The 18,953-nt window shown below is 39.5% G+C and overlaps 1 long non-coding RNA gene across 5 annotated transcripts in view; it reads right to left on the bottom strand.

Moving 5' to 3' along the window:
* Nucleotides 1-18,953, bottom strand: part of LOC143660901 (uncharacterized) — a 52,004-nt gene that overhangs the window by 8,654 nt on the left and 24,397 nt on the right. Inside the window, exons 1-3 of one of the 5 annotated variants that reach the window (XR_013164303.1) lie at nucleotides 17,295-17,417; nucleotides 15,827-16,105; nucleotides 8,688-8,816 (exon numbers count right to left, since the gene is read on the bottom strand). The exons of 1 other annotated variant lie outside the window; for it this stretch is intronic. This is a non-coding gene — a long non-coding RNA (uncharacterized LOC143660901). Of the gene's footprint in view, nucleotides 1-8,687; nucleotides 8,817-10,752; nucleotides 10,790-15,826; nucleotides 16,106-17,294; nucleotides 17,418-18,953 lie in introns of those variants that run through there. 3 more of the 5 variants (XR_013164304.1, XR_013164306.1, XR_013164305.1) reach the window with 3 other exon arrangements.

Raw genomic sequence — 18,953 nt, 5'->3', positions numbered from 1 at the left:
AAATGCTTTATATAAAAATGAATGTGGAGGGCGGGCCATGATGGCTCAGTGGCAGAGTTCTCGCCTGCCATGTGGAGACCCGGGTTTCTTTCCCAGTGCGTGCCCATGAGAAAAAAAAAAAAAAGAATGTGAAGCCTGCTCATATCAAAAATAAAAAAAATGAATGTGGTCTTCAGATGCCCGTCCTTCTGTTATTAACTCTTTCAATTATTCAAAGTTGCATTTTGCTGAGGTTCTGGTGTATATGACTACAGCAGCAATACGATTGGAAGAAAAGACATTTTCCTTAAAGTTTTAGGAAAATTTCATTTCCCTGCAGAGTTTCAAGGAAATTTTAATGAAAGAAAGTTAGACAGGACTGCGGTGACAAAGAATTCCTCTCTAGAGTCAGAAAGACTCCGGTTCAAATTTTGAAATTCCTGCGCCACCTCTTATTCCCTGTGCCCTGTGTCACTTTTAGCTAAGTTGCTTAACTCTTCTAGGCTTCGGTTTCTTTATCAGCAAAATGGAAATATTAATATCTTCCTCAAAGTTATTGTGAGGATTAATAGAAATAATATTTGTAGTTTCCTTAAACTAGTGTCAGCATAGAATAAACTCTCAATAAGTGGTTACTGATACTTTTGCCAATACATACAAGTGCCAACTACATCACAGGCAATGCTGGGAGATTTTGCGTATGCTATCTCATTTAATCCTTCCTAAACCTGTGAAGGAAGGAAAAATTCCTCCCACTTTTAAGTTAGAAAAGTAAAGGCCCAAAAGGTTAAGTAGCTTCACCTCACAGTCATAAGGCAAGGAAGTGCAGGGCTGGGATTTGCAGCCAGGTCTGCCTGTTCCAAAGCCCATTTTCTTCCCATGGGAAAGCATGTCCTTTCCAAATTTCTTTTGCTATTTCGTGCTAGATGTGGATCACCATTTTCAAGTTTGTATGATTTAATACTTAGCTCCATGAAACCACTTCTTTTATTTTACATGATCATAAATAACAGAAATGTCTTCCACCATCATTACTGCCTCTGTCATTCAATTCAAGATAAATATCTTGTGTCTAAAGGTTTTATTGGCATTTGGGAGAAATGCAAGGTCTTTATTTAAGACTTATAATCAAAAGACAGATTAAATCGCACAGTAAAAAGACATCCATTTCTATGATTCCCAATACTGGGTGTGGCTCTATTTTGATCTAAATTTGGATTTTCGTCATCATAATCCATCTTCATATGTTCCTTGTTTCATTCACCAAATATTTATTGAATGCTGGATGAAATAGTCATAGGCCCCGACTTCAAAGGGCGGGGGTCCGAGAGGAAGGATGGGATGTATACAAATACCTCTTATTCCAGTTAAGAAGTGAGAGGTGCTAGAAGGGGAGTAGAGATAAAGGCTAGAAGGAGCCCCACGGATAGCAGGCACTTCCTCCTGTCGAGGGAAGGATCAGAGAGGACTTTAGAGGAAAAGGAGCCTCCCCTATCATCAGCTCCACCCAGATGAATTTGCTTCAAAATGGGTGGGGTGTCGATAAAGTAAGACTGGCATGGATTGATCACGGGGAGGCTGAATGACGCGAGTCCAGAGAGCTGCATTACGGCATTGTGCCCGCTATTGGACATGTTTGATATTTTGCATTATAAAAGTCAAAATACCCCACAAGGTAATTTACCTGTGGAGTAAACTGCATGAAAAAAGCTATAAAATGTATCATGTGATGGATGGGACCTGGAAGACTGCCTGGGCTGTGAGGCCATTAGTGACCACCTATGAAATGAACTGAATTCTCCTTCCCCGGCCACTACTTTCCCTCCTTCACTACACACACACACACACACACACACACACACACACACGCACACACACACACACATACACACACCTAGGCAGCAAGGATTCTTTAATGTAAAACCTTAGGTTAAAAGGCTGAATACTGGATACTAGCAGCCCAGGGATTCTCCTAGTAGCTGTGCCTACCTCTGGGGAAGGAGTGAGTCACATATCCTGATGAAAATACAGTCACCGTTGGTTTTTATTTATTAGTTTGTTTTTAGAAAATTGAAGCCAGTACGATCAGTCCCAGTCGAGGGCTTCAGGGTATCTTTACCCTTGAATTATGAACCACCATAGATGGGAATTGTTGCATGCAGGCCCAGGGAAGGATATTGTATCAATATTTGCAGTTGAAATAAAAGCATTCAACACTTTTGTTGACCTTTGAGTTCTCAGTGGCTCGATATAGCATATATGCCTCAGAATGTTCCATAGGTGTGTTAGATAATGATTTCTCTTCATTAACAAATATAATTTTGCTTGTTGCTTAATTCAGATGCTCTCAGGCATACCAGGAAAAAAGCTGGAAGGAAGAAAGGTGAGCTCAGCCACCTGGCAGCATTCCTTAAAATTAATTGCCTGGACAGATTCATGAAATATTACACTGGGGAGATACAAGATACACTTTTTGCATTTTTTTTCTAGGATGAGAGAGCGCACTTCTCTTAGATACTCTGCCTGCATATTTTACCAGGATCAGGATGCTTTGAGGAGGCAGTATCATCCCAACTCCAAACCCCCAATTAAAATTACAGCAGGTGGAATTAGAGAGTGTCACATGCTACTTTAATTCTCTGCTGCCGTACTTTAGTGGCTTCTCATCTGAGAGTACGTAATTATTTTCAAATCATCATATATCATTTCACAGTTAAATTAGATTCTCAGCTAGAATTTCCAGCAAGATTGGAATTCTATATGCAAATGAGATTCATTCCCTGTGTATGCTCCTTTTGCGTAGCTTTGTTTTCCTGAACCCTCAAATCAACTATTTCCCAGATAACCATTCCAGGGCACTCGGAAATATTTAAATGGAAGAGATCAGAACTGTTTATACATATGGCATGTTTGGCAAGAGACAAAATGTGTCCTTAATAGAAACTTAGCTAGTATTTAATAACCATAAATTTGTTCAAGAACATCTCAAAATATTACTTTAAGGAAATGTAACTTAATTGACCTCTGACCTCTTAATTGCACCAAGATGTGCATGTGTGCTTTAGTATGTGTTTGTGTGTATATGTTTTCTATGCCTTATTTAAATGCAAAAGAAAGACACCCTTAAGGGGGTCTCTGATTTGGAAACTCACTGGATATGCTATGATCAATTCCTTTATTTTCAGTTTTGACGGCTTTAATGCTTCCAAGCATTAAATGCCACCAGGCTCCTGATCTTTTTCTTTCCAAAGAGAAACAGTGGTATTGTTTACATGTGTAGTCACTATGGTAATTATCTAACTTTGTTTCTACCAACCCTGTTTGATCTCTATAGTGTTAACTGATAAAATCCTTCCCTCTAACAGAGCCCAACATTTCTCAGATGCCAAGTCAGAGGTCATTTCCTTGGAGAAATCAGAAGACTTTCCAAAAGTTGTAAAGCTTGGATTTCCTCACAGAAATTAGCCTCAGTGTATATGCTTGCAACTTTCACATTCCCCCTATGTGCGTGATTAATTGATTGGTGTCTGTCTATTCCAGGAAGGTAGAACCTGGGTCAGTTTTGCTCACCATTATATCCTCAGTGCCTGGAACAAATAAAGCATTCAATGAGCATATTTTTAAAATTAATGAATGCATGCAAAAATGTGTATGAATACATATATGCATACATGAGTGAAAGAAATTGTTCAGAAGTTTAATAACATTTTCGAGCTGTGCTGTCGAATACAATAGCCACTAGCAAAAGATATCTATTTAAATTTAACCTTAAATTAATTAAAATTAAATAAAATTTAAAATCCAGTTTCTCAGTTGCACTAACCACATTTCATTTGCTCGGTAATCATACTGTGACTTCCATATCAGGCGGGGCAGATGACAGAGTATTAAAATCATTGTAGAGCGTTCTATTGGACAGCACAGCTCTAGAATAACTCTACAACTCAAGCCCAAGGAGAGTATTGTTTTTCCAGGCTCAATCAGCCTATTATGACTGCTACTGTTATTATGATTGACTTGTGTGATTTAAACCCTCTCCTGTAAAACTATTCTCCATTCAGAGATTGAGCTTAGTTTGAACATTTCACCACTTTTTCTTCCAAAATGTAGGATAAATCATTTGACAGCTTTGATTTGCAGGAGTCCAAGGGCCTATTGTCTTTATACTAACTTGGGCAGTTTCCAGAAGAATCCTTGGAACTGGAAAAATACACTTCTCTAAAAATGTATCTATTGCACATGGGCCAGGTCTATACATGCTATGCAGAGGCTAAAAATAGGAAAGATGTAATGTGTTTTAAAAGTCGCCCTTATTGGGTGGGTCACGATGGCTCAGCAGGCAGAGTTCTTGCCTGCCATGCTGCATACCAGGGGTTCGATTCCTGGTGCCTGTCCGGGCAAAAAAAAAAAAAAAAAAAAAAAGTCACCCTTAGCCCATACGGAATCTGGATTAGTATGGATTAGCATTAGTTTACCTAATTGTGTTAAATGCTTAATTGCACACATTCGAAACCGTAATTATGTGTTAAATTGCTATAGTCTTCCAAATGAATAATATTCAGTATGCCTGGTGAGATCCTTTTATTTCAACAATTAAGCACTTTTAAAAATTTAAGATTTTAGTTACATTCATCCTATTCTATAAACTAAATGCAAATATTTTGTTTATGAGAACAAAAAGTAGAAAGTTAGAGTTAGGAGAACAAAATTATAATATTTATGTTTAATTAAAAGTAATGATTTGGTTTAAATACCCATAAAAGCAAGGTCACTTTTAGTGATCTAAGTATTAGAAAGAGATAAGAGAATAGTTAGAATGGCATGAAAGAATCAGGCAGATGCCCAGATTCAGATACACAAATCAGGAAATTGAGCCCAACAGGAGAAATTTGCAAATGCAGATCCTCAGGGGGAGTTTTGTATCCTGTTATGAAGAGCAAGTTTATGCTTCAAAACTTTCAACAAGCTAGACTCTGTAATTCCATTTGTCCTCAAATCCTTATGAAAAAGGAAGCGTCTATCCAGTAAGTACTGTGGTTACCTTAACTGTATTCACATATTTTAAATTATATATGACACACTTCTGCCAATCTGTATCATAAAACATCAAATCCAGCTTTTGAACCAAATTCATTTTACCACACCATCATTTTAATTTTCCAGGTTTCAGTGACAGTTAATAAAACCAATGAATACCATCACTATTTTTGACAGGTAACTACCTCAATGGACCACCACATATGTTCCAAACTATAGGAAATCAAATACTTTTCTATTAGTACGCTTAAAAACTTCAGGCCCTACAAACTGAGAAGCACACAACCCTATTTCAAATGTGTTTGCAGGGATTGCACCTGCACTACGTATGCACCAATCTTAAATTTTATGTTTTGCTCATTCAGTGCTTAGTCAGCCTTCGTGTCAAAATGCATGTCACATTTGATGAAGGTGAGATTGTACGGCTCTGCCACTTGGTTTTTTTGAACAATTCAGGTCTTGCCTCTTAGATGATGAATGTGGGGGTTGTCAGAATGTTACACAGCAAGTTTATCCACAACAAAGTTTGAGGAATGGGTTAGAGGGGAGGGATGGGAGGAGTGGAGAAAAAGATGATTGGGAGGTCCATACCCCTTTGTTTCTGTTGATTTCCTTATGGAAATCCAGAAACATACAACCTCTTTGATATCTGCCCGCCTAGGCACCAATACGTGCTGGAGTTGGAACTCAGATGCTCTCTAAGTTGAAGTAAGTAACATCAATGAATTAAGTAAAGATGGGTGAAAGATAATAACGATGGGTAACTGGCATTTAAGTTTTTGAAAAGGTATTTAAAAGACTTAATGAGCCCATTGAATACAATCTGTGGAGTTGCAGTTTTGGAGTTTCTGCATTAGGGGACAGGTTGACTTGGGGCCGGAGTAAGAGCACTTCTGGCTGGAATAAATTAAGTAGCGTTGATTCCAATAAAAGTCATAAGGTCATGCTTCAAAGCGGTCAGGGAGTCCATCTGGAGCATGTTTCTCCAGTTCTAAGCTGTAAAACTATATCTAATTATGAACTTACTTTAAACTTTCTTCAACGATTCTCCTTCTCCCTCCCCAAATGCCTCCACTCTCTGTTGGCTTGGTCAAGGATGCCTGATCCAACACTGCCACATACCAAGCTCTTTCTGCCCTTCGGACAGTATCCCAAACCATAGAGGGCAGATTTATTATTTGGCCAATTAGTGTGCGAAAACAAAACAAAAGGTATTCTGAAATCCTTTGTAAATTTTGAAGGTGCTATTTTGCTGAAGATGATCCTCCAATTGGTGGTATTCCCACTCTTAATGAAACAAAAGATTTAAAATAGTGTGGCCTATGTTACACTCGTGTACACTGATATGGTTTTTAAATCCTGTGCCTTCTTGGGCAAATGAATGATTTGTCTGCTCCAATTTTCACATCTTTTAATGTGAATGATGGCAGCATCTATTCACAAGGTTGTTATAAGCATCTAAAGGTACAGTGTATGTCACCTAATAAAGTACTCAATAAATATCTATTTCATTTACATCTCCCACAGTCATTTACTAATTATCATAAAAATCAATAATACAATGGCAACAACACTGAGAAATCTGGGAATTGGAAGAGTGCAATGGCAATGACACTGAGAAATCTGGGAATTAGAAGAGTGCAACATGAGAGGAAATGGATGGAAAATGAAGGAGAAATGGCAACTAACTATTACTGGGTGTTTTCTATGTGTCAGACACTGTGCTAAGTGCTTTCTTTACATGCCTTAAGTCTCATTCACTTTACAAAACATCCCCATGAGTTATGAACTCTCAATTATTGATTGTTGAAAATGATACATATGCTGGTTTATACTCTGCCACTCTGGTTAGGCTAGACCTAAGTTTCCCAGAATCCTCTTCCCTGAATGGTTCTGTGTTTGATGTGGCAAAAAGAGGAATTTCCAAGTTTCCAAAGAAATTTGAAAGGCAAAAGTGAAGCAGCAGCTATTCCTTTCTGAAGGTCATCCCAGTTAGGTGAAGTACTGGGCAGATATAGAGGCGCCAGCCAGTTCCACCCCAACCTCTCTCCCCAGCTCTGCATCCAACTCTTTTTCCTGACTTCTGGCTCTGCTGATCAAATGCAGCCCCTGCTCCTCACCGGATGGGCGAATGCAGACCTTCCTTCCAAGGTAACAACTCTTCATAGAGTCTCCACCAGCTCCCTATTTACAATCCTATTTTAGGAGCTGGATGTGCTTTCCTTCGTAGATGTACTGACCAATGACTTCTCTGCTCTTCCAACGCTCCCTTCAGCCCTTCACTTCCCCAATGCCTCCCACAAGAGTGGTCTGCTCCCAGGAGTGAGCTTGACTTATGCGAGATAGAGGCGACATGGCAAGATTAGGTAGCTGCTCAATGTCATCGCTCAGTTACTGCATGGTGGGTGTGGGACTGGAAGCCTTAATCCGTTTCCTGAGCCCATATTCTTCATAACCACCCTGCAGCAGTGCCTCAAAGACAGAGAGGGGGAAGAAGGAGTTAAAGGAAGAAAGGAAAGAGACAAGGCTTGAAGACTCTGACTAAAGAGGGAGGAAGCAGAAAACAAAAAGGTAACCAGAAGTGAGAAGGAAACAGATAAGAAACCATGTGAACTATATGGAAAGCAATGTGGAGCAGAGAGAAAGTTGAAGAAGAATGAGGGATAAAGGGGAACGAGATAGTGGCAGTCCCAGTTCCACTTGTTCTGCCAACACTTCCTTTTAGCACAAAAGCAGAATATTAGGTATGGCAATTAGATGCAGGAGGACTTCACAGTTCAGGTACTGAGTTTATTAGTCTTCTTGCACATATTAGGAGACAAATGCCCTTTTGATTTTACTCTTCTATTTAGAAACTGAAGCTACAGTTTCATTTAAAAAAAAATTTAACAGAGGACCTAATAATTACTCTAATTACTCCTTTTTTTAGCCTTTGTTAATCTATTATTTATAACCTTGCAAAAGTCAGTGGCAAATATTGATCGAAGGCAGGAACCTCCATTGCAGTTTGTCCATGAGTTGAGAAATCAAATGTTTTTATGCCACAGAACAATGACTAATAATTTAATTACAGATCGCCATGTTCAACTGGAGTGATTATCAATTTAACTATGTGATATTCAACATGAAGGAGGGATGTGGCAGATTTTGCACATAATTCCAAAATAGAGGTGTGAAATATCATTTTCCCATGTGACTGCTTGGTTTACCCTAGATATTCGCTATGTATAATATTACAGCTGCCAAGGAGGAATAGAAATCAGTTGGAAATCGTGTTGAGTTCTATTTGCTACTCTGAGACAGCTAAGACTCTAAAAATATCCTGTCCAGGGTCCAAAAAGTGCTCTTGAGATGCCCCAATCTACAAGGAGGCGAGAGGACAGAATGCTTGTCTTTGAGGACGAATCCTCTCTCCCCGGCGTCACGCCACATTCCTGGCCATGCACCGTTCCTGACTTGCGTTGTAAACGTTGGTTGCTATGCTTTTGTCAGGAGTGTGCCAAGAAAACAGGTTTTATGAAAGAGTGGTGTTAGACTCTGTCATCTTGCCCCTTGTCTCCTGAACAAAGTCCCAACCCTTCTCTAAACTCCATGATGCCCCAGTCCCTTGTCAAGGGGTCAAGCAAGACAAAGGGACAGGGGACACCAGCCCTGCTTTTACAACTGGTCACCTTCTTCCTGTCCGAAGATGGCAGACATTGGGAATGGCAGCCTTGACTCAATAGGGAGTTAAAAATGCAGTTTTTCAAAAAGATAAAGTCTCTTCTGGATGTATTTCATTGGATCGCAGTGAATATTTCCTGTTAGGAGAGACCACAGATTCAGAAATATGTCAGAAGGCAAAACTTGGATTTTAAAAATTATTATTACTAAATAAATTAGGAATTATATCATAATTAAAATACATATGAGCAAAAAGGGGGCATTGCCTGGCCACGCCCAGCCCCTCAGCCATCATCAGCACTGCCACGAGCACATGGATCACCAGCACCCTCAGCCTTTGTCCTATACCACGGGTACACCACCCCTCACACTCCTCTCTTCCACCAGTTCCCAGTCTTCCCAGATTCTTTAGCATCAGATGTGTCTCTGGTTACCGTCTCCCAGGTGCTAACCTCTGCCTCTCCCTCTGGTCACAGTTTGGACACACTTGGAGACCATGAGCTCTTACCCCTCAGCACAGACCTTTACAGGTGGCAACCTTATCAGTTCAGTGAGCACCGAAGAGAGACCTGCACTAAAAGATAGGTAGCTAAGAGACATGGCATTCCCTTAAGTAAGCCTCAGTTCTGGAGGTGGCTATTAGCAATTTTTTCTCTAGTTTCTGCTTTGTATCTGTCTGATAAATGTGGCTATCATGTGTCAACATTACACTTGCACTAAGATTTCCCCCAGACAACTATGGTTGTTTACCTGAACCCTGAAATAAATGCAAGGGGGTGGGGATGGCAGGGCTGAGGGAGAATGCAAAACAGGGAGGGATGTCAAAGGTCAGGCATGTCTGCCTTGCCTGGGCTTATAAACAGGTGAGTTGCTCTCACGCCATGGAGCAACACCAAATAAAGACCCAGTTTCACTACCTCATTTCTAGCCTTCACTCTGGACCTTGCTTTAACTTGCCCTCTTGTTTTTGGTCAACTGACAACCCAAGCTATTTCCTCATCACCTGACAAAAGTATAAATTGTATCCTTAGAGTTACGGTTAATTACTTATCCTCTATCACAGACTTTAATCTCTCTTCTCAGGGACACTTCAAACTCATTCGGTAAAGCACATATCTGTGGCACAACACCTACACCAACCCTTACACCCACCCCTCTATGGATAGCCCAGCACAGCCCAGTTGGCTCTAGTCCCCAAGAAAGGGATTTGAACAACTGCAGGGGTAAAAAGTATAGCAAGAAGGAAAGGGAAGGAGTCACTAACATTTATTAAGCACCTCTTACCTGCCAGGTGCTACTTAGGCACTTTGTTCACATTGTCAGTTAATCCTCATGATCCATTAGAATTGTAAATTCCATAAAGTCAGAAATCTTTGCTTTATCTCCAGTGCTTAGAACAATGCCAGGCCCATAGAAAATGCTCAGAAAATATTTCTTGAGCACATCTAGTGCCCTGATCTTGGACTCTAGATACTCTTCTCCAATAAAAGGAACCCTAGTTCTTTGGAGAAATGGCTGGTTGAAGGACTGCAGCAGAGAAAATGTAAGATGAGCCTGGAGCATTATAGTCCCAGAAAGTAATAAAGTGCTCAAAAAACAAAAGGGGGGAGTAATGTCAAAGTGGCACCGGAGCCAATCTGAGCGAGCTCCCCACGGCTAAAGTTGGAACAATTTGAACAAAATAAATAGCATAGTATTAGATTATTGCCCAAAATATAAAATAAATGTACACGAGTCCATACTGATATAAATGAATGTTTAGATGAATGAATGAATGAATGAACGGAAAAGACACAATTCTTCCTTACATAATAATAATAATATAAGTACATGCTCCTGCCTCGAGGAGATAGAGTTCAATATCCTATCCTCTGTCCCCCCATTCCCCACTACCACCTTGAGTGTGGGTTAGACGTAATGAATGACTCACAAAGGCTAGAGTAGAGAAAAGGAAAACTAGTACCTTGACAGTACAGAAACATGGCAAACACTGTCTTAACTTTTTGATCAACATAAACATTTCCAGTGAGAGGTCATACCCTTTAATATGATGGGATGAGTAGGACAGCTCACCTCTGAGGTATTCTTTTCCAAAATCCCTAGTTCCAATCTAAACATGAAAAAAAAAAATAAGACAAGCCTGGATTGGGAGAGATTCTACATAATACTAGGCCATTTTCCCTCCAGATTATCAGTCTTGAAAAGCAGAGAAAGACTGAAAAATTGTCACAGACCTAAAGAGACTGGGGAAGCATGGCAACTAAATGCAATGTAATTTCCTAGATTGCATCCTGAAACAAGAAGAGTATATTAATGGAAAAACTTGTGAAATCCCAATAGGGTCTAGAGTTTAGTTAATAGAGATGTCTCAATGCTGGTTTCTTAGTTTTCACAAATATACCATGGTTATGTAAGATGTTGGAAATGGGGGAGACTGGGTATAGGATAAATGCAAACTCTGTACAATTTTACAACTTCTCTATAAATCTAAAATAATTCCTAGGTGAAATTTCATCTTTTAAAAGTCTGCTGAATAAATGAATAATTGATCCTATAATGTAGATCTCTCCCTCATATGAAAATTAAGGGAAACAAAGTCTCAAATACATTAAATAACTTATACAAGTCCTAAGACCAGTAAGAGGAAAAGTGGGATTCAAACCCAGGTCCAGCCAGTTCCAGAGCCAATGCCCTCTGTTATCACTTTCTGCTCTGCTCCGTTATCACTTTTCTGGTCTGATTCATGATAGCTGGGAATCACTCAGGACTCCGCATAAACTCCATGAGGGTTCTTGGTCTCTATGCCAAGAAGAATGCACGTTCCTCAATCTCACAAATCACCATTGTGACTGGGATGAAACCTGATGGTCAATTGCTGCTTCTTTTGCAGTGACCCTATGGAATGCATCATCAACTGGCCATGAAAGGAGATCCACTTGGGAATCATTAGTAATTATTACGCTGGTGCATACTGCTCACCATGGCAGTATATCTGAGTGTTTTAGTTGCCTTAGATTATCTCCTTAGGAAATGCTTTGCTCTTTGCTGGAACAAGTCCTGGCTTAGCCCTGCAGTCTTTTCATCACAAGCTAGGGTCCTGATGATGGGTTTAGAGGAGTGTATCTTCAAGACAATAAGCGGCTCATGGAGGCAGGCCCCCAGTCACAAACAGACATTATCTATAAATTTTCATCTGGATCATCAGCATATTCACTGAGCTCCTTTCCTTTGCCTTCTTGTCAGGTCCCTGCCAATTTTAATCTCAGATTTGCCCACACACCATGACCCTTCAACTTGCCGTGAAAGAGTCAAGATTCTTGGGTGCAAACAATTCAAGTGGACTTTGTGTGTCTTAAGCAGATCAGGAATTTATCCACAGGCCATTCAGGTAGCTCCCAGAGTTGATAGGGAGCCTGAAGAACAGCATCCAGAAAATGAAATAGAACCAAGCACAGCTAAGAAATCAGAACCACAGCCCCAAACACATTTGGTTGGGATATCCTTGCTGCCGTTAGGGGCAACATCTCCCCAACCTGCATGAGACATGGAAATGCCATTGGGAATTCCTTGGACATTGCTGTCTCTGGACACTGGATGCTGCTCCACCACCATTTCCACCAAAATGAATCATTCCCTGGCCCTGCTCCTCTGGTCAGAGTCCCCGGTGGTCTAGATCACACAGTCTAGATTCACACTCCCTGAGGTCTGGCTGCTACCTGTGTCCATCCCTGTTTTCAGAATTCACCACTCAAGCTAGACATGTACAGCTAGTTGTGTCCCTGTCCCATTCAGCATCTCAAGTTAAGACAACTTAAATAACTATTTCCCACTAAAGATAATCAGACCAGATTCTATCTCCAGTACACACTTGATTTGCTATTAAAATGTTGGGTATTTCATACAATTATCCAAGGGCTGAGAAAATTTTTCTTTTATGACCTAGGGTTTGAATAATAACATATTTATAAAACACCTGCTAATAAGCAGGCATATGAATTTATTTCAATAATTCTGTAGGTGCTATAATCACTCATTTTTACAGATGAGGAAACTGAGACTCAGTGAGGTTAAGTGACTCATCCACTCAGCTAGTAAGTGGCAAAACCAAAATCTAAATTTATTCTGTATTTTTCCCAATGAAACATGCTGCCTCTCCAGAAAAATCAAAGTTCTATAGACGCAGTATTCCATATGCAAAAGCACTATAAAAGCAGGTAGAGCTAAAATTATGCCTACCAATTCTGTTTCAAATTTTAGAGGCATGCTTATAGTTTCTTGCCTAATAACTGATTTTCTATACTTGCCTGACCGGGAAGGTAGCAGATGCAAAGTGTGAGAACAGAAGAAAAATAAAATGTGCCCTGATGTCAAAGTCAAAATTAACTCTAACGAGAGGGGAAAGTTGAAGAAGGCAATTTTCTGTGTGATAGAGTTTATTTTTAGATTATCTATGCATCTATAGCATTTTACAAATCATAGGTATCTTGGAAATCCACCTAGTTTTTCTTTGTTGTTTCTTTAATGGAAAGAATAGCAAAATGTTGAGGATAGTTTCATTCTCCTCACTTACTTGTTTACATGTCTTTCTTTCCCTACTAGAATCCACCATCCTTGGGAACCTCCATGTCTTATTCATCTGTTTTTCCCCACCACCCTACAAAAGTAAGGACTCAAAAAAAATGACTGAGGGAGTGAATGAATGAATGAATGAATGAATAACAAGCAAATATTATCAAGTTAACTATAGTATGAAGGAGATTGGGTACACAGAGAATGAGGTCTTTTCTCTTCCAGAGAGGTCTTTCTAGTTCCCTCTCAATCCCTTCAATTGGACATGAGACTCTTTCCTCAAATCTAGGGGTGCCAAGCCCTACTGAGCACCTGCTATGTGACAGGTGTTTTCATATGTAATATCTTATGTTAAAAATCTTTTATTATTCTCATTCTACAGATAAGAACACTTAGGCTCAAATTAGTTAAAATATTTGCCCAAGGTTATATGGCTATAGTGAGTGGCAGGGTTGGAAGTTAAACCTGGCCTCAATTAAAATTCTGTGCTCACTGCTCATTGCTGCTTCCCCACAGTGCATCAACCCAATGTCTACCATACACTGTATTCCAGTAGAATTAATGGCACAACTTTTTCACATCTTACCATCTCTGAAATAAGGATGAGTTTTATAAATGACAGCAGCTTAATTATGTGAAATATAGTAATGGTTTCTCAAAAAATGTTAAATCCACTATCCCTATCCTCTGACTAAGAGCTAATATTGGAGACCTTTATTCTGTTTTGGTATTAAAAGACTGGAAGAACTAACTGTCATAATTTAAAGAACAGGAGGAAGACATCTCTGATAAAAAGAAAAACTAAACAAAGTTCTGCATTGTTTTTATTTTTGTCACTTATACTACCAGAAATTCATCTTCATTTACAGTAGTTTAATTGACTTATTTCCTCTTAACTCCTAACCATGATAACCACAGTGGCAATTAGAATTTTGATTGGGAGGGGGTTGGAGGGCAACTAGGGAATCAAGGCATCCCAAAGTGGGGGTACTCTGGGAAAGATAATTAGGTGCCTCAAAGGAAAGTAAAACAAAGGAGAGACTGGATTAAGAAGGGGAGTCTAAAATCAAAATAAATGAATATACCTATATACCTAATTAGGTATACAAAAAAATACCTAATGTTTTGCACAGACTACAAAACATTAAAAAAGAATATTATAAGAGAACATGGCCTGTAGGATGATAATGTTAAGAAAAAGGAAAGCTCTTATTTCAGATTTATGAATAAGTTAACCAAATGCCTTGGGTTAAATGAAACAGTCCCTATTTTATATTTAAAATCAAAATGCTTTTTAAATTATTGATTATTATGTTTACCCAAAATAATGATCAACTTTTGTGCATACTATCAACCAAAGACTTTCTCAACATTTAATATCTAATTCATGATCAACAAGTGTAAAATTGGCCAGAAGTTTCCCATATTTGTAAGTCCATTGGTTCCAATTTTCCTGTCTGATCTAGGAAGACTGGTCATCTCAACAAAAAATGTGTTTCAGCCCAGAAGTCACAGGTCAATTACCAGGCCACAACCAAGGCATTTGTATAACTATCTCTCCAGTGGGAACAGGAATGGAAACCCATCTTTCTCACAGACCTGAAGGGTCTGATTCCCAGCAAAAGTGCCTAGCACATATACAACCCCTATACAACAGGACTCCAACTTATAGCTCCTGGCAGGGAGAAAAGGCCTCAAGGTTTTCCTTAGGCATAGGTGTCCAGGATTTGTATCTCATAACCTAATCCCATGATGGTAGCTAATTGGACCAGCAAAAGGTGATCTGATCCAAGGCAAGCCAATTTATAAATTACCCAGTAGCCTATGAAGTATTCCAGTTCAAGAGCACTTTCTGATGGGTGTCCAAATTGGACCAATTGGCTTCTATCCTTTTGAAAGATGAATATGAGATGCAGAGACAGACAACTGGCCATTGGAGGTGGAAGTAGAAGTAGACTCAGATAGGAGCAAATTCTGAGAGAGAAGCTAAGTTACTTTAATGGTGAAACAGTAAAGTAGAGATTCACCATAAGGATCCTGAACAACCTTCAAGTTTTACTTTTTGAAACAGCTGGCTACGGTTCCTATTTTTCCTGAGATGTCTACTTATTCAGTTTATCTTGGGTTCTCCTGAGACCCAATGCATCAGTCAGGGTTGGCTAAATTTTGCCTTAATAGTAATATGAACAAAATCTCAAGAGTTTAACACAACAAAAGGTTATTACACTTTCTGTCGAGTCTGCTCCAGGACTGAGGGACTGTACAGGGCATATGTCCTTCAATATTCTAGGCTGCCTCTGAGAACCAATCACTGACTCTTAAATTCTTCTGTCTACCCATGACATATACTCAGTCAATTGACCAGAACTTATCCCATGGCCCACCCAACTGCAAGGGATCTGAGAAATGGGATTTTCCAAATCATGGAAAGCAGAAGAAAACTGGAAATATGGGTATCTAAATGTGGGCTATCTTAGTACCATCCCTTTAACCCTGATGCCTTATATTAATCATTTTAGCCCCTCCTAGGCTTCACTGAAACCCATCAGGTAGTGTTACAATCATGTTATTTACTCACCTTTGATTCATTTGCTGACACACCTAGCCACACCTCTTGCCTTTAGCAAATTTGGTGTCTCACAATAAATAACAAAACTTGTAGCAAGCAGGGACTTGCAGTGTTCAGTAAACTGCTTTCAACTGACCTTTTTTCTCTCTTAAAATAGGAAACAGTAGCAAAGAATAATGGCTTTCTGCCATATGGAAGAAAAAAAAGGATAATGAAATCTAATGTGATCATCTCAGGAGGACCAAATTATTGTAATTTATTTCCTTACAAGAGGAGGAAATGCTCGATCTAAAAAAGAAAAAGAAGGAAACTAAAATTTGTTGAGTATCTACTATGTACCGTCACTTCACACAGACATTGTCTCATTTATTTTCCATCAAGCAGTTGATCGAACTGAGAGTTGGATAGGTTATGTAATTTGCCCCAAGTCATGCAGCTCATACATGACACTGCAAGAATTCAACCCAGGCTTTTAAATCCAGAACCCCATATCTATGCGTCTTACAGTTTCATGAAGCATGAGCAGCAGCATTCCTAAAATAGATCCTGGGAGAGATATCCAGATTTTCTGGTTCTATTCCAAAAAGAAATAAGACCTACAAAGGATTGAATTGATGTTGGAAAGTTCCCAAAGCTTTTGAAGATGGCTGTCTTTCATGCATTCATTTTATGCATTCATTCAAAAAGATTTGAGTGAGTGCAATAACTTATGACACCAGCTACAATGAAATTCTGACTCTAACTTTCTAGAGTCAGGTCAGACTCTACAGATTAAGGTCAAGTCCCTACCAGGCTATCCTTCTTTCAGACACTAGTTACAAGTTCAGGAATTTCAAAGTCACCCTCACTTCTGACCAACTGGCTACAAATTTAAGAGTTCTCACCATTCTCTCCAGTTTATAATTCACTAGTAACACAGAGCTCAGGAAACCATTATACTTACAATTAGTTTTATTATAACAAAAGGGATACAAATAAGAAGAGACCCACAGGGTGAGATTCAAATATGAAGCTCCCATGTGTTCTTCCCCTGGAGTCGGGACCCGTAACACTTCTGGTACATTGATATTTATTACCAGTCAAGGAAGGTGGCCTGGGTTTTGATGTTCTGAATTTTTACAGAGTTTTATTACATAGAACTGAAGGATTAAAGAAATGCCCTCTGGTTGAATTCAATCTCTAGTTCTGGTCCCCTCCCCAGAGACTGAGCTGACATGAGCTTGCCCAAAGCCCCAACCCCCTAATAACACCGTTGGTCTATCTGGTGGAAACAGCCCCCACCCTAATAGTACTGGTACAGCCTGCCCTACCCTGAGTCACCACCTTAACGTAAACTATCAGGTTGGTACAGGGCCCACCGTGAATAATAAAGATATTCCCATCATGGGAAACTCCAAAAATTTAGTGGGTATCTCCCAGAAACTGGAGTCAAAGACAGTTATAAACAGTGAGGATAAAAAGACAAGATAGAACATACCTGTTCCCAAGTTGTTCTCTATATTTAGGCATAGAATTAAGAGTAAACAGGCAATTATGATGTAACGGGATAAGAACTATGATAGGAATAAGCAAATGGCACTGAGGATCTCGACCCAGAGTTGGTATTCAGGTTCCCAGAAAAAGGACTCTGAGATGGAGATTTGTACACAGGAGGTGTGCTTTCAGGATTGACAGCTAGCTGTAGGTGGAAGGAAGTTGATTTGAGCAAAAGTAGAATTTGGGCTATAATACAGTTCTGTCAAAGTTCTTAGCCTTTTCATGGGGAAAATATGGAGCCAGGACAGCCCAGAGAGTTGTCCCGATTAGGGCAAGGAAACAAGGCCTTTCTGTCTCTATATTAAGTAGTCACTGCATATTGTCTGCCCCAAGAAAGGAAGGTGCAACCTTAAGCAAGTGCCTCTCTTTAACAAAGCCAGTCTTCAAAGGAGAACTTAAGAGCTATCAGTTGCCAGTGCAATTAGAGAAATGAGTGCTTCAGTCTTGAAGAAAGAGGGAAAATCCAAGGTCACCACAACATCCACTTCACCCATCAGAGGGGTTTAGAGAAGATTTCCTGGAAAGGTGGCCTTGGAGCTGTGTCCTAGCACACAAATAGGAGTTGTCCAGGAAAAATGGCACATACAAAAACATGGAAACCTGAGAAGAGTGCATTCAGAGAGTTTCATCATGCCCATGGAATAGACAATGCATAAAGGAGTGCAGCAAGGGCTGAGGTTGAAGAAGTACCAAATCCTACAGGACATGGCACACTGTGCTGAGGAGTCTGGTTTTCATCCTGAATATTCTGGGAAAGCATTCACAAATTGTATTCAGAGAATTACATAATCAGATTTGCTTTTTAGAAAGATAATTCTGGCAAAAGGTAGAGAATACATTAAATAGGGATGAACCTGAAGGAAGAGAAGCAGTCTCACTAGGAAAGCTATGACAGTCATCTCAGAGAGGAAAATAATACTTGAATGAACAAGTAGCAGTAGCAACCAGAATGGATAGAAGAGAATAGATTCCAGGGATATTAAGTCAGTTAAGCCAAGAAAATTTAAGACATCAATCGAATGTTATGGTAGGAAAAAGTAAAGAGTTAAGAGAATGTTTCTATCCATTTATCAATATAAATCTGGAAGGAAATACGGTGAGTTCAGTTATGAACATGTTTATGGAACATTCTTGTGGGAATCTCCAGCTATAGACAGCGTTTGCTTTCCCCTGGAGCTCAGGGAAGAAATCTGGGCTGGAGATAAAGAGTTGTACTTAACACATGGATGGTAGTAGAAGCTTAGGAATGGATAGATTATCCAAGGAGAATGTACGCAGACACAATAAAAACGGTATTTATGGGAGAGAAAGCCCACAAATGTAAAAGGAAAATCAAGAGAGAGAGAGAGAGAGATGTCTCACAAGCCAAAAGAGGCAAGAGTATCAAGAAGTACCATGTGCAGTTGAATGCCACTGAAAGATAACGAAAGACCATTTTCCAGGAACTAGGAGCTCACTGGTGACTTTGGCAAGGAATATTTCAATGACACAAGAAATGAGAGTGAAAATACAGAGAATAAAGGAATGAATGAAAGATGAGGAAAAGAAGGGACTAAATGTAATTGACTCTCAAAATGCTTAAATTGAAAGGGAAGGAGAA

Source organism: Tamandua tetradactyla, chromosome 17 (genome assembly GCF_023851605.1).
Source record: "Tamandua tetradactyla isolate mTamTet1 chromosome 17, mTamTet1.pri, whole genome shotgun sequence".
Lineage (NCBI taxonomy): Eukaryota > Metazoa > Chordata > Mammalia > Pilosa > Myrmecophagidae > Tamandua > Tamandua tetradactyla.
The sequence above is the reverse complement of the archived record's forward strand: the minus strand, read 5'-3'. Positions and strand labels throughout refer to the sequence as shown.